This window comes from Vombatus ursinus, unplaced genomic scaffold, assembly GCF_900497805.2.
Source record: "Vombatus ursinus unplaced genomic scaffold, bare-nosed wombat genome assembly UNPS02014787.1, whole genome shotgun sequence".
In the NCBI taxonomy this organism is placed as follows: Eukaryota; Metazoa; Chordata; class Mammalia; order Diprotodontia; family Vombatidae; genus Vombatus; species Vombatus ursinus.
In genome coordinates this window covers 5,217,509-5,229,880 of record NW_020954565.1, presented here as the reverse complement: position 1 = coordinate 5,229,880, position 12,372 = coordinate 5,217,509, and positions in this window count along the sequence as shown.

The following is a 12,372-nucleotide window of genomic DNA, read 5'->3' as shown; positions in this document are numbered from 1 at the left end:
CAGTTTCCTCAAATGTAAAATGGGGAAGCTGAAAAATGGTTGCTTAAGGGAAGAACTCACATTTTTGCTATTAACTCCATCTCTGTTTGTTTCGTTTTTTGGCTAGGCAATGGGGTTAAGTGACTTGCCCAGAGTCACACAGCTAGTAAGTGTTATGTGTCTGAGGCCAGATTTTAACTCAGGTCCTCCTGAATCCAGGGCCGGTGCTCTATCCAATGTGTCACCTAGCTGCCCCTCCATCTCTGTTCTGAAAGGCCTCTTTAAGACAAGAAACAGAATGGCAAATCTACTTTTTTAAGGGCTCAAAAAACTTCCATCCAAAATACCTGTGTTCACACAGGATGCTGCCCACAAGGCCTGGACCCCTCTCTTCTCTCAGGCTCTCAGCTATTATTCCACCTTCTTTGTGACTTGCATGACAAACATGAGACTCAAGGCCCCAGATACAGAACAGAAATGAAGAGAAAAGAAAATGAACTCTCTGGGTAGAGTAGCATCCCCATCCCCAAGGCCCACCACTTCCTCACAAACTGTTTCACACGCTGCTGTCCGTCATGCATTCAGAGCCCTTTTTGGAAATGGAGAAGGGTTCTGTGCTGTCATAGAAACAATACCAATCAGTGCCACCATGTGAGCTGATGGGGGAAGGCTTGCTGCTGCTGCTGCTGCTACTGATGATGATGATGATGGTGGTGGTGATGATGACAATGCTGTGTTATAGCTGCCTCTTTTAGGCATTTCCCAAGGATACAGAATTAGAAACACTGAAAGGGTTAAAAAAAAAAAGGTTCACACTTTGGAATTTTTGCCACACTAGCATATCTGCAAATTTCAAATGTATTGTCAAATATTGGAACAGAAATGAGCCTTGAAAAAAAAACCCTGGATAGGGAAATTATTTGGTAAAGATGGACCCAATTAAAAATTGAGGTCTTACAAGGCAGTACAGGACCTTTGCTCAGCGGCATAGGCCTGGCTAGTGGTGAGGAGGGTAATAAAACTTCAGCACTGTGGAACTAATTCTTGTCGAGGACAGATGTACTCATTTCTGCAAACCTATAATTAAGGCAGTGATTAAGGTTAGCCCTGGGAAAGGAGATATCCCCTGGGTCTGGCTAAGCTGCCAGGACCAAGGCTTTGGGGACCACAAGGCCAGGTGGTTATGCCTTTTCCTGAATTTACGGCCTCTTTATGACAGCTACAGAATGGCTTCACCTGTAAATCATTAAGACAACATGAAATAGGGCCCTCCTCACTCTCCAACACCCACCCAGCCTTCCACTGTGGTTCCCAGCAGCTGACTTTCCCTAGTAGCTTCCTCAGCCGCAGGGTTCATGCCTGAGGGATGAGATTAATCCAGCAGCAGTAAGCATAAAATGCCCGCTAGAATGTGGAAGTTCTCAGGGAAGGTACAAGGGATGGAGAAGTGAACTGGATTCCCTACTAATGGCACACTTTGCACTTTTTTTTCCTCTTTCTAAAGGCCCTTTTGAAGTTCACTTTGTACCACTCCCCAGATGGTTTTCCCCTTGTGTGTTCTCAGACTGTCTAAATTTCAGGGATTACAGAGACCAGCCAAGGAACTGGAAGACCTAACCATGATAGAGAAGGGAGGACTAGTCATCTAGTACAGGAGTTCTTTATCTTTTGTGTGTGTGTGTGTGTCAAGGACCCCTTTGGCAATTTAGTAAAGCCTATGGACCCATTCTCAGAATAATGTGTTAAATGCACAAAATTAAAATACAAAAGATGACAAAGGAAACCAATTATATGAAAATATAGTTATGCAAGTATTTAAAAACCAAATTCACACATTGTATATAGTAACAGCAAAATTGTACATTGATCAACTTTGACAGACTTGGCTCTTCTTAGCAATATAATGCTCTAGGACAATTCCAAAAAATTCATGATGGAAAATACTATCCACATCTAGAGAAAGAACTATGGAGTCTGAATGCAGATTGAAGAACACTATTTCCCCTCTTTTTTTTCTTTCTTGTGGCTTTTCCCTTTTGTTCTGATATTACTAATGTGGAAATATGTTTAATATAATTGTACATGCATAACCTATATCAGATTGCTTGCCATGTTGGGGAGTGGAGAGGGGAGGGAAGGAGGGAGAAAAAAAGTTTAGAACTCAAAATCTTATAAAAGTGAATGTTGAAAACTTTCTTCGCATGTAATTAGGAGAGAAATAAAATACTATTAATAGAAAAAAAAAAACCAAGTTCACAGACCTCAGGTTAAAAATCCCTTACCTAATGGATCCACTAAGGAAGAAGCCCAACTCATATGAAACAAAGGGCAAAACAAAACATCAATTAGAAACTAAGCAGAAAGCAAAACTTGCATAGATGCCATATGCCAGAAAAAGTGATGGGTTTAGAAACCAGACAGGCAGAAAGATCGAAACCTTGATGGGTCCATGGTATGAAGCCAAAAGCAACTTGGATGGTTACCAATCCAGTCAGTCATTCAGGAGATGCACAGAAACCAAAGAGGCAGAGTTCGACTGGGATGAACAAGTCAAGCCATAGAAAAGATTCTAAGCCTTGGCGGTTAATGGAACTTGAATTCTGAGGCAAGACTGAGGAGCAGAGGAAGGGAGAATGAGCTGAGCTCAACAGAAGTGATTAAGGATGTCCAGGTGGGCCTTAAGACTTGGTGAACTGGAGCCACTAGAGGGCGTGAGGTGAATGGAAATTCATGGGAGCCATGCTACAGCTTTGCATAGGGAGGTTAGAAGTCACACACACAAAGCTAAGTGTATGTGTACATACATACATACACCTACATAAGGGGAACAGGTAAGGAGAAAACCGTCTGGGGAGTGGTGTAAAAGGAATTCCAAATAGGCCTTTAGAAAGGAAAAAAAATGCATGCATACATATATTAGAGGGGTAGCTAGGTGGTACAGTGGATAGAGTGTTGGGCCTGGAGTCAGGAAAGCCTGACTTTAGACACTTACTAGCTGTGTGACCTGGGCAAATCACTTAATCCTGTTTGTCTCAAAAAATGGCAAACCACTCCAGTACCTTTTCCAAAAAATTCCCAAATGGGGACACAGAGTCAGACACTACTGAAAAACAACTAAAAAACGTATATTAGAAATACTAGAAGTAAACAATAAGCTCCTAGGGGCTATATATCATATTTACATGTGTGAATATGTATCCCCAGTCACAATGTAATGTAAATAATGACTGTAAAGGAGAAAATAAATATTTATATTGTGCCTACTATGTGCTAGGCTAAGTGCTTTTTGCAAATATCTCATTTGATTCTTACAACAATCCTTTGAGGTTGGTGCAATTATGATCCCTATTTTACAGTTAAGGAAACAGAGGTAGACAGAGGTTAAGTGACTTGCCCAAGGTCACAGTAAGAGTCTGATGCTAGATTTGAATTCAGGTCTTCCTGATACTAGATTCAGCACTCTACCTACTGTACACCACCAGCTGCCTCAGTTAGCTAGAGAGAGGAGAGTATCTTTATTTAGAGGCCCCTACCATTCTATGGGAATTCAATTAAATAATACAACAAAGATTTAATAAGCATCCACTATCTATAAGACATTGTGTTGGGCTCTAGGAATTCAAAGGCAAAAATAAAACTGTCCCTGAACTCAAAGAACTTACATTCTCCTTGGAGGTTACAACATATGTACAAATAAGTAAATAAAAAATTATACGACATAATTTCAAGAGGAATAAAGCATTGCTAACTGAGGGTAACCAGAAAGACTTCCCGTCGGAAGTGAGACCTGAGTTATGCTTTAGAAAGAAATGATAGATGGATAGACAGATAGACAGACAGACAGATAGATAGATGGATGGATGGATGATTGATAGATATTATGAGTTCTAAGAAGTACTAAGAGGCAACTAGGTGGCTCAGTAGATAGTGCTCTGGGCCAGAAGTCCTGAGTTCAAATCTAGCCTCAGATACTTTCCGGTTTCCTCATCTGTAAAATGGGGATAATAACAACAGCTACCTCCTAGGATTGTTGTGAGGATCAAAGGAGATAATACTTGTAAAGCACTTAGTACAGTGCCTGGCACATGGTAAGTTCTGTATCCATGTTACCTGTTATTAAGAGATTAAATACTAGACCATGTCCAGAGAATATGGTTTGGTGAGAGGGCTCAACATACTTCACACAAGGCTAAGTTGAACAAACTGGAGGGGTTTAGTTGAGAAGAAGAGATTTGTGAACCATAGTATTTTCTTCAAATGGACTTGTTTGATTGCCCCCTAAGGATAACTGGGTGGAATTTACCGAGGGGCAAATTTCAGCTCAACATGTGGAAAATTTTCCTGAATTGCCTAAAGTGGAATGGACTCTCAGGAGGTAGTAAGCTCCTAGTCCCTGGAGGTTTTCAAGCAAAAGCTAACCAACAAGCCAACATGGAGAGAGTATGCATCCTCCCATCAAAAGTCTTCTAGTCCATCGCTCCTACAGTTGCCTATACTTTGTCACCTTTGCTTCCAGGCCAGGACCCTCATCACCCTCATAGTTTCATTCTCATAGTGTCTCTTTCCTAGGGCCTTCCCTCCCTCACCACTGTACCCCTATTGTTGCACTCAGAGCATAATCAATTGGGCACAGAAGACAGCCCACAAAGTAAGAGAAGCAGATATAGATATAGATAGAAATAAATAGATAGGATAGATATAGATTGCCTGCCTAAGAGCTTGGTACAAAGGCTTTCCATTAGCTAGAGAATTGATATATATAACTATTAATACCAATAGTACCAATTTTTCCAGTATTTGATTGTGGAATCCAAATTTCAATTCAAAGTGTGCCATCTTCTGCTGGAAAGCAGGCTCCATGTTGGTTTATAATTCACCAACTCCACTCTTTCCTGCATGAGGCATTCCATGGCAAACCCACATTCAGTCTGGGTTTTCATTTGTTCTTTGTATCTCCTTCACCCAGTACCATTTTTTGGTACACAGTAGGTCCTAAATAAATGAATGAAAGGCATCAGGTATGATACAGGTCCTGCTCTCAGAGAGCTTACAATGTGATAAGGAAAGGGGCAAGTAAACAAACGTTGTTGTTCAGTCATTTCAGTCATGTCCAACTCTTTGTGATCCCATTTGGGGTTTTCTTGTAAAGATACCAGAGTGGTTTGCCATTTCCAGATCATTTTACAAATGAGGAAACTGAGGCAAGGTTAAATGACTTGTCCAGGGTCATATAGCTAGTAAGTGTCTCGGGTTGGATTTGAACTCTGGTCCTCCTGACTCCTGACCTGGCTCTCTATGCACTATGCCACCTACCTGCCCAAGCATACAGATACATATTACAAAAGGGAAAAGGAGACAAGGGCAAATAAAAGAAGCACACATGGGCTTTGAAATATTTGAGGATCACAAACTGAACATGATGCTCCACATGCAGTTTGATTAGGGCAGAACACAACAGGACCATTCCTCCCTTTTTCTGAACATCACAAATACCTTATTGTTTGGTTGTCATGTCACACTAGACTTACATTATATTACATTACACTAGACTTACATTAATTTTACAACACACAAAACTCCAATTCACCCCAATTCAATTTTTTTAACCTAACTATAGTATTTTACATTTATCTCTATTAAACTTTAGCTTCAATTAATAAATAAACTTTATTAAGCATCTGCTATGTGTTGGGAACCATGCTAGGCACTGGGGATGAAAATGCAATAATGAGATGGAGCTTACATTTTAATGGGGGTTTCGATATGTGCAAAAGTAAACAAATACAGCATAAGTACAAAATAAGTGCGCAGTCAATGAGGAAGTGCTAACGACTGGAGAAATTGGCAGAGTTCTGTTGATAGAGCTGCATCCTGAAAGAAGCACAAAGTCAAGGTGAGGATAGAGAAATTCCAGAAAGTACAGATATGGGAAATGAGATGTTATATACAAGGAAATTAGATGTTGTATACAAGGAAATAGGATGTCGTACACAAATGGGCCAGTTTGGCTAGGATGTAAAGTGCATGACAGAGAGAGAGAGAGCACTGTGTAATTAGCCTGGAAAGATAATCTAAACACAGATTATGAGAAAATTTTAAATGCCAACAAGAGGAATTTCTATTTTATGCTAAAAGCAAGAGGAAATCACTGAACCTTCATGAGCAATGACAACGTCAAACCCACACTTGGGTATCAATTTGGCAGCTACATAGAGGATGGATGGGAGAGGGAAAGAGACTAGAAATAGGGAAATCAATTAGGAAGCTATTGCAATAATCTAGGTGAAAGGTGATGGTTGTGGTGTGTGTAAAGAGGAAGGGATAGATACAAGAGAGGCTGTGAAGGTGGAATTAATAAGATTTGGCAACTGATTGGATATGGAAGTGAGATAAGTGAAAGTACAGAGTCATGGATGACTCCTAGGTTGTGAACCCGAATGACTGGGAAAAGGTTGATATCCTTGGCAGCAAGAGGAATATTAGATGGAAAGGTGAGTTTTATGAGGAAAGATGATGAGTTTTGTTCTGGATGTGTTGCATCAGAGCTGCCTCTATGACTGGAGATGTGGGACTGGTGCTCAGGAAAAAGACTAGGGTTAGATATACAGATAAAGTAAATGATATGGCATAGATGGTATGAGACATGAATGATATGCTTATTAAATCAGTAGCTGATATACCTGGAAAGGATAGCTAATATATTGAAAGACACAGTCAGCATCATAAAATGATAGAACAAAGGGCTACATCTTATACAATATCCATCCTCAAACATCTCTCCTGATCTCCCATCCCACATTCCTTAGATATTCCACTAAAAATTTCCCTCCAAGTTGAAAATGAACAATTAATTACTATTCTTTCCTTCCAGTCATCCAACAGGTTCTGAATCTACTAAGAGGGCCCACTATGACACAAATCTCTGAAGAGCTGTTGAATTGGGCATGGAGCCAAGGTAGGGACTCAGAAATAATGACAAGAACCCAGTTATAGGTACCCATATACAATGCAAAGAGTTAGTCAAAAGCAGCAAGAAATAATTCAAGTTATTAGAATCAGGGCACAAGGTCAAAGCAAGGCTAATGTGATGGTGAACTATTGGCCAAAAGATCTCCACATTCCTCTTACCTGGGGACAGGACTGGTCACAGAGTGGAAGACAGAGTTTAACTTACATGTAGGTAAGAGTTAAATGAAATTCAGAATGCTACATGAGGAAAGAGACACTGAAATATGGGAGAAATCAGTACTAAAAATGAGGAAACATACCATTTTTCAAAAAGGGAAAGATATCAGAGTCTACAAATAATAGACTATCAAATAAAAAAGGATACTGACAAATTGGATTGTACTAAAAGAAGGGGGAACAACATGGCTAAGTGACTTGAAACCACACTCTATGAGAACTAGTTTAAGGAAATATAGATTCTTAGCATGGGGAAGAGAAGTCTGGGGTAGAAGGGAAGAAAAAAGGGGATATGATAGCTGTCTTCAAGTATTTGAAGGGCTTTGTGGAAGAGAAATTGGACTTTGGGGGGATTTTTTTGTTTGCTTGCTTGTTTTACTTTACTTTTTATCATAGAGGGCAGAACCAAAAGAAATGGATGAAAGTTACACAGGGACAGATTTTTGTTCTATGTGAGAGAAAACTTCTTACCAAAAGTGAAATGTGCTGCCTCAAGATAGTTCCCCATCAATGATGCTCTTCAAGGAATGGATGACCACTCACCTGGGACTTTGCAGAAGGAATTCTTCCTCAGTGATGAGTTGGACTAGATAACGAATGTCTCAGATTTCAAGCCTAGAATCCTCCCTCCAACATCCCTTCCAACTCTTAGAGTCTAGGATTTTAACTTATCTAATCCTAGTCTATGCACCTCTAAATACTGATGTTGGTAGCAAACAAGTTGGTGAAAGTTTGGAAGGAAATGGGAAAAAGACAAGTCTCCTTTGATGGGGAGTAGAGAATAAACCATACACTGATCTCCAGGCATGTATTCACTGATACTGATGATACTCCCGTATTATCATTGTTCAGATTTAAAAAAAAAAAAAACCTCATGGAAGAGATAACGTTCTCAAAGAGAGAGACAAGGGATCACACCTACTCCTGACTCCCTATCTTGACCTTACTATATTTCCTCTGCAGCCACTCTCTGGCTTTCATTCATTTATTCTTTCATTCATTCATTCATTCATCCATTCATTCAACATTTATTCTATCACAAGGTATTAAGCACTTACAAAAAGGGCCTGTACCAGTATTGCTTAGGTATATTTTCACCAGGGAAGTCATAGTCCAGTTCGAGGTGACCATTTACACCACACAGGAGTGTCATTATTCACTGACAGTGGAATCAAAACTCTTTTCACTACCTCAATAAATGACTCATCTTAAATACATCTAGTGTCTAAGGCAAGTCCTTTCTGGACTTCAGTTTCATTAGCTATAAAATGAGGGTGTGGGACTCAATGGCCAGTAAGGTCTCTTCCATATAAGTCTTTGATCCTATGATGCTTGGCATTAAACCTTTAAGGAGTACTAATACTCCAATTATTATTTGTATCTTATCCTATCTATGATTTATTTGTACATGATTATTTACATGTTGTCTCCCCCATTAGATGGTGAGCTCCTTGAGATCAGGTACTGCCTTTTGTCTTTCTTTTTTTTTTCTTTTTCTTTTCTTTCTTTTTTTTTCCTTTTTTTGTCCCCAGCATTGGGGGACAAATATTCAAGTGTTATATAGCACTTTGCATATTATCTCATTTGATCCTCACAACAACCCTGTGAGATAGGTACAATTATCATCTCTATATTTACAAATGAGGAAACTGAGTCTAATAGAATTTAAGTATCTCACCTGGGACAAAACAGCTCATAAATATCTGAGACAGGATTTGAATTTACATCTGACTCCAAGTCCAAAGTTGACAACATCCACTGTGTCATTAGCTACCATAAGCCCTGGGATCTCATCAATTTGGGTACTCCTCCCAAAATTACAGATAGCAACCCATCCACACCTGCCCATCCTGTGTAACTCTTATCCATGCCCTCCTATAGGAGGTCTAGCCAACATACTAGAGGCCTTCCTCAAGTTCTTTAGACATTTCCAGGATCATTCCTTTAAGGAGCAGGTCAAGCTCAAGAACTCAATCCAGTTTTCTGATGTTAAGTGCCCAGCCTGCCTTGCAAGTGACCCTGAAATGGAAGGAGATTTTGAGTTATCTCCTCCCAGGTATATGGGAACTTAAAAAGTTCTCCAAAAAGCTACATTTGTTCTCCACTGGGGACATATGAGGTGACCATTTTTTCAGTTATGAGAAGAAGCCAAAAAGACAGTTCTCTGTTAAGAATGAGGCTTTTCCTGTATAAGTCGGGACTACACAGGCAACTGGAAAGGTCAATGAGTCAGCTGGCTTTCCCCTTTTGCTATCATCACCAGACAATCCCCCAGACACAAACTACTCCCTCAGTCACGTCTACCAGGAAATAATGAATGGGTTCAATGATGAAGGCTGGGAAAACATCCAGCTTTTTCAGAGCACTTATTGAAACATAAACGACTCTATTCTAATGACAAATTGAGAAACCTATAGAGCAGCCCATGTGTCTTTTTTATTTTCTTCTTTTTATTATTATTCTAAAGTCAGGCTAGCAATAGTACGGTTATAAACAATCATACAAATGCATTCACTGCAAACTGGAGACAACCTGCCCCAGGGGAACAAAATACCATCTGGGCTCTTGTGTTGAATCTATCTTCAGAAAACTGTGTTTTAAGTGATATTCTTTCCCTCTTCCCTCCTATGCTTCACTCTCCACTGGGAGCACTGGGGCATTGTCCATTTTAATTGGACATTTTGAAGACAGGCACGCCTCACTCACCATAAAATGGGACGTAGCATCACTTGAAAATGCTTAAGATTATAAATTGTGTGGCTTTTACATTTTCTAGCATCAGTTCTACCCACTTTCCCGACCCTTCCTTCCCTTCCACCCCCTTCTGCCTTGGGGAGCTTTAATATAGATCTCTGCAGCATTCTCTTTTCTCCTTAGCTATCCACCTGCAGAGGAAGGAAGGAAGCAATGAAGGAAAGAAGGGAGGGAAGGAAGAAGGAAGGAAAGAAAAATGTAGGGAAAAGGAAGGAAGGGGGGGAAGCCAGCGGTGGTCTGTCTGAACACTAAAAAGAAATATGCTGGGAAATTGGAAATGTGGGGAGAAACTCATTACTTGGGATCCAATTTAATTCAAAAAGCATTTTAAAGTGCTTACTATGTGCAAGGAACTGTACTAGGTAATGGAGATAAAAAAAACAAAAAAAAATATTAAACAGTCCTGTCCTTAAGGAGCTTACATACTACTGAGGAAAAACAGCACAGGAGTAAGTAAATATAAAGTATATATGAAGTACTTTCAAGAAAGAGGAGAGCACTAGCAAATGGGAAGATCAGAAAAGCAGCCCAGAGAATACGAAAACCAAGTGGCAGGATCCCACAAGCCTCACCTAATGCAGGCAGCAGCAGCAGTGACTAGAAAGGGAGGTGAGCCCCAAGCTAGGTGAATCCCTCGTCATGGAATCCAAGCCTAGGTAGAGGGCTCCTCCCACAATCCTTCTTTATCTTCTCTTTCTGCCTCAGTCTATTTAAACAGAAATAATAAAATCCAGCTGCTTTCTATTTTCCCATCATTCACCATTCAGACAGTAGTTTGTAATCCTGATTCTCTTTTAATAAATTAGTTTGTTCTCATTTCAGGGCTTCTTAAACTTTTTCCACTCAAGACCCCTTCTCTGTTATGGCACCTTTCTTGGTGTTGCTTGGCCTGAGGGCATGTGCATTGCAAAATGCGTATGATTTGCATTCAGAACCAAGGCTACAGTGAAGTTACCCACTGCAACACAGGCAAGCACCGCCAGAAACACCTCAATTCATTATGTGTTTAAATTTTGTCATAAAGCATTCAGAAATCTTTCACTGTTGCCAATATGGGATCTCCACCCACAGTTTAAGAAGCACTGGCTATGGCATGTCATTATTTGTGATCAGAGACAGCCCCAATGGGTTTCTTATATTTCCCAGAATATATGTTAGAACCTTCTAGTTCTTTTTAGGGGGAAAGAGTTGCAAAAGACAACCTTAGCAAGGGGCTTTTGAACTACAATTTAGGTTTATGAATGATTCTATAACTCTCCCAACAAGTAGAACCTAAAAAAAAATGGAACTCAGGGATTTCCCCTAGAAGAAGGAAATGGTTGAGTGGTTACCAGTGTGGCTCACCTGGAGATTAGGACTCCCTGTGATTATGGCTGAATACCCTCCTCTGCCCTGACTCAAGAAAAGGGAGATACCTCCAATCCTGCCTAGTAGGTGTAGATGGGCCTGGTCTATAAGAGTCTTGATTCTACCAGCTTAGAGTTGGGAGGGAAAAGTAAGGAAGAGCACAGACCCCCTTATCTCCACAGCAACCTAGTGGTCGCACTGGGAAAGCTTCATACACGTGACTCATGCCTAGGCCTTCACAAATGTGAATAACAAGTTTTTGTTGTTGTTGTTATTGTTGAGTCTTTTCAGTTGTATCCTATTCTCCATGATCCATTTTGGGATTTTCTTGGCAAAGATACTAGAATGGTTTGCCATTTCTTCTCCAACTCATTTTACAGATGAGAAACTAAAGTAAACAGGGTTAAGTGATTTGCCCAAGGTCGCATAGCTAGTAAGTGTCTGAAGCCAGATTTGAACTCATGAAGATGAGTCTTCCTGGTTCCAAGCCCAGTGCTCTATCCACTGTACTACCTAATTGCCAGTTAGGTCCTATACAAGAATTAAAGGTAACGAATGTATATTGAATGATGCCATCCTGCGGTTTGGACACCCCCTAGAGAGCAGGACCACTGGAAAGACTACCCCCTTCCCATCAGACTTGTATTGTCAATACAGCTGTAGAGTCAGAGGTCCTGGATTCAAATCCTGCCAATGGTACTTACTGCCCATGGGGCTTAGACAAAGAACCTATGTCTCTGTTTCCTCATCTATAAAATAAAGGAGTTCGATCGAGGGCCTATGAGGTACCCTCTACCTCTAAATCTAAGATTTTGTGATAATAATAGCTAGTATTTATACCGCATCTCCTATACTGTGCCAAGTGCTTTAGAAGCATTATTCTGTCAACATAACAACCTGGGAAAGTGATTCCTGTTATTATCCCCATTTTACAGATGAGGAAACTGAAGCAGACAGAAGTTAAGTGATTCTCCCAGAGTCCCACATATAATAAGAGTCTGAGGCAGGATTTGAACTTAAGTCTTTCTGACTACAAGTCCAAGACTCTACCAACTCTACCTGTTTCCCCATAACATGGCTTTAGTTTTTAGCCCCTCCAGATGCAGG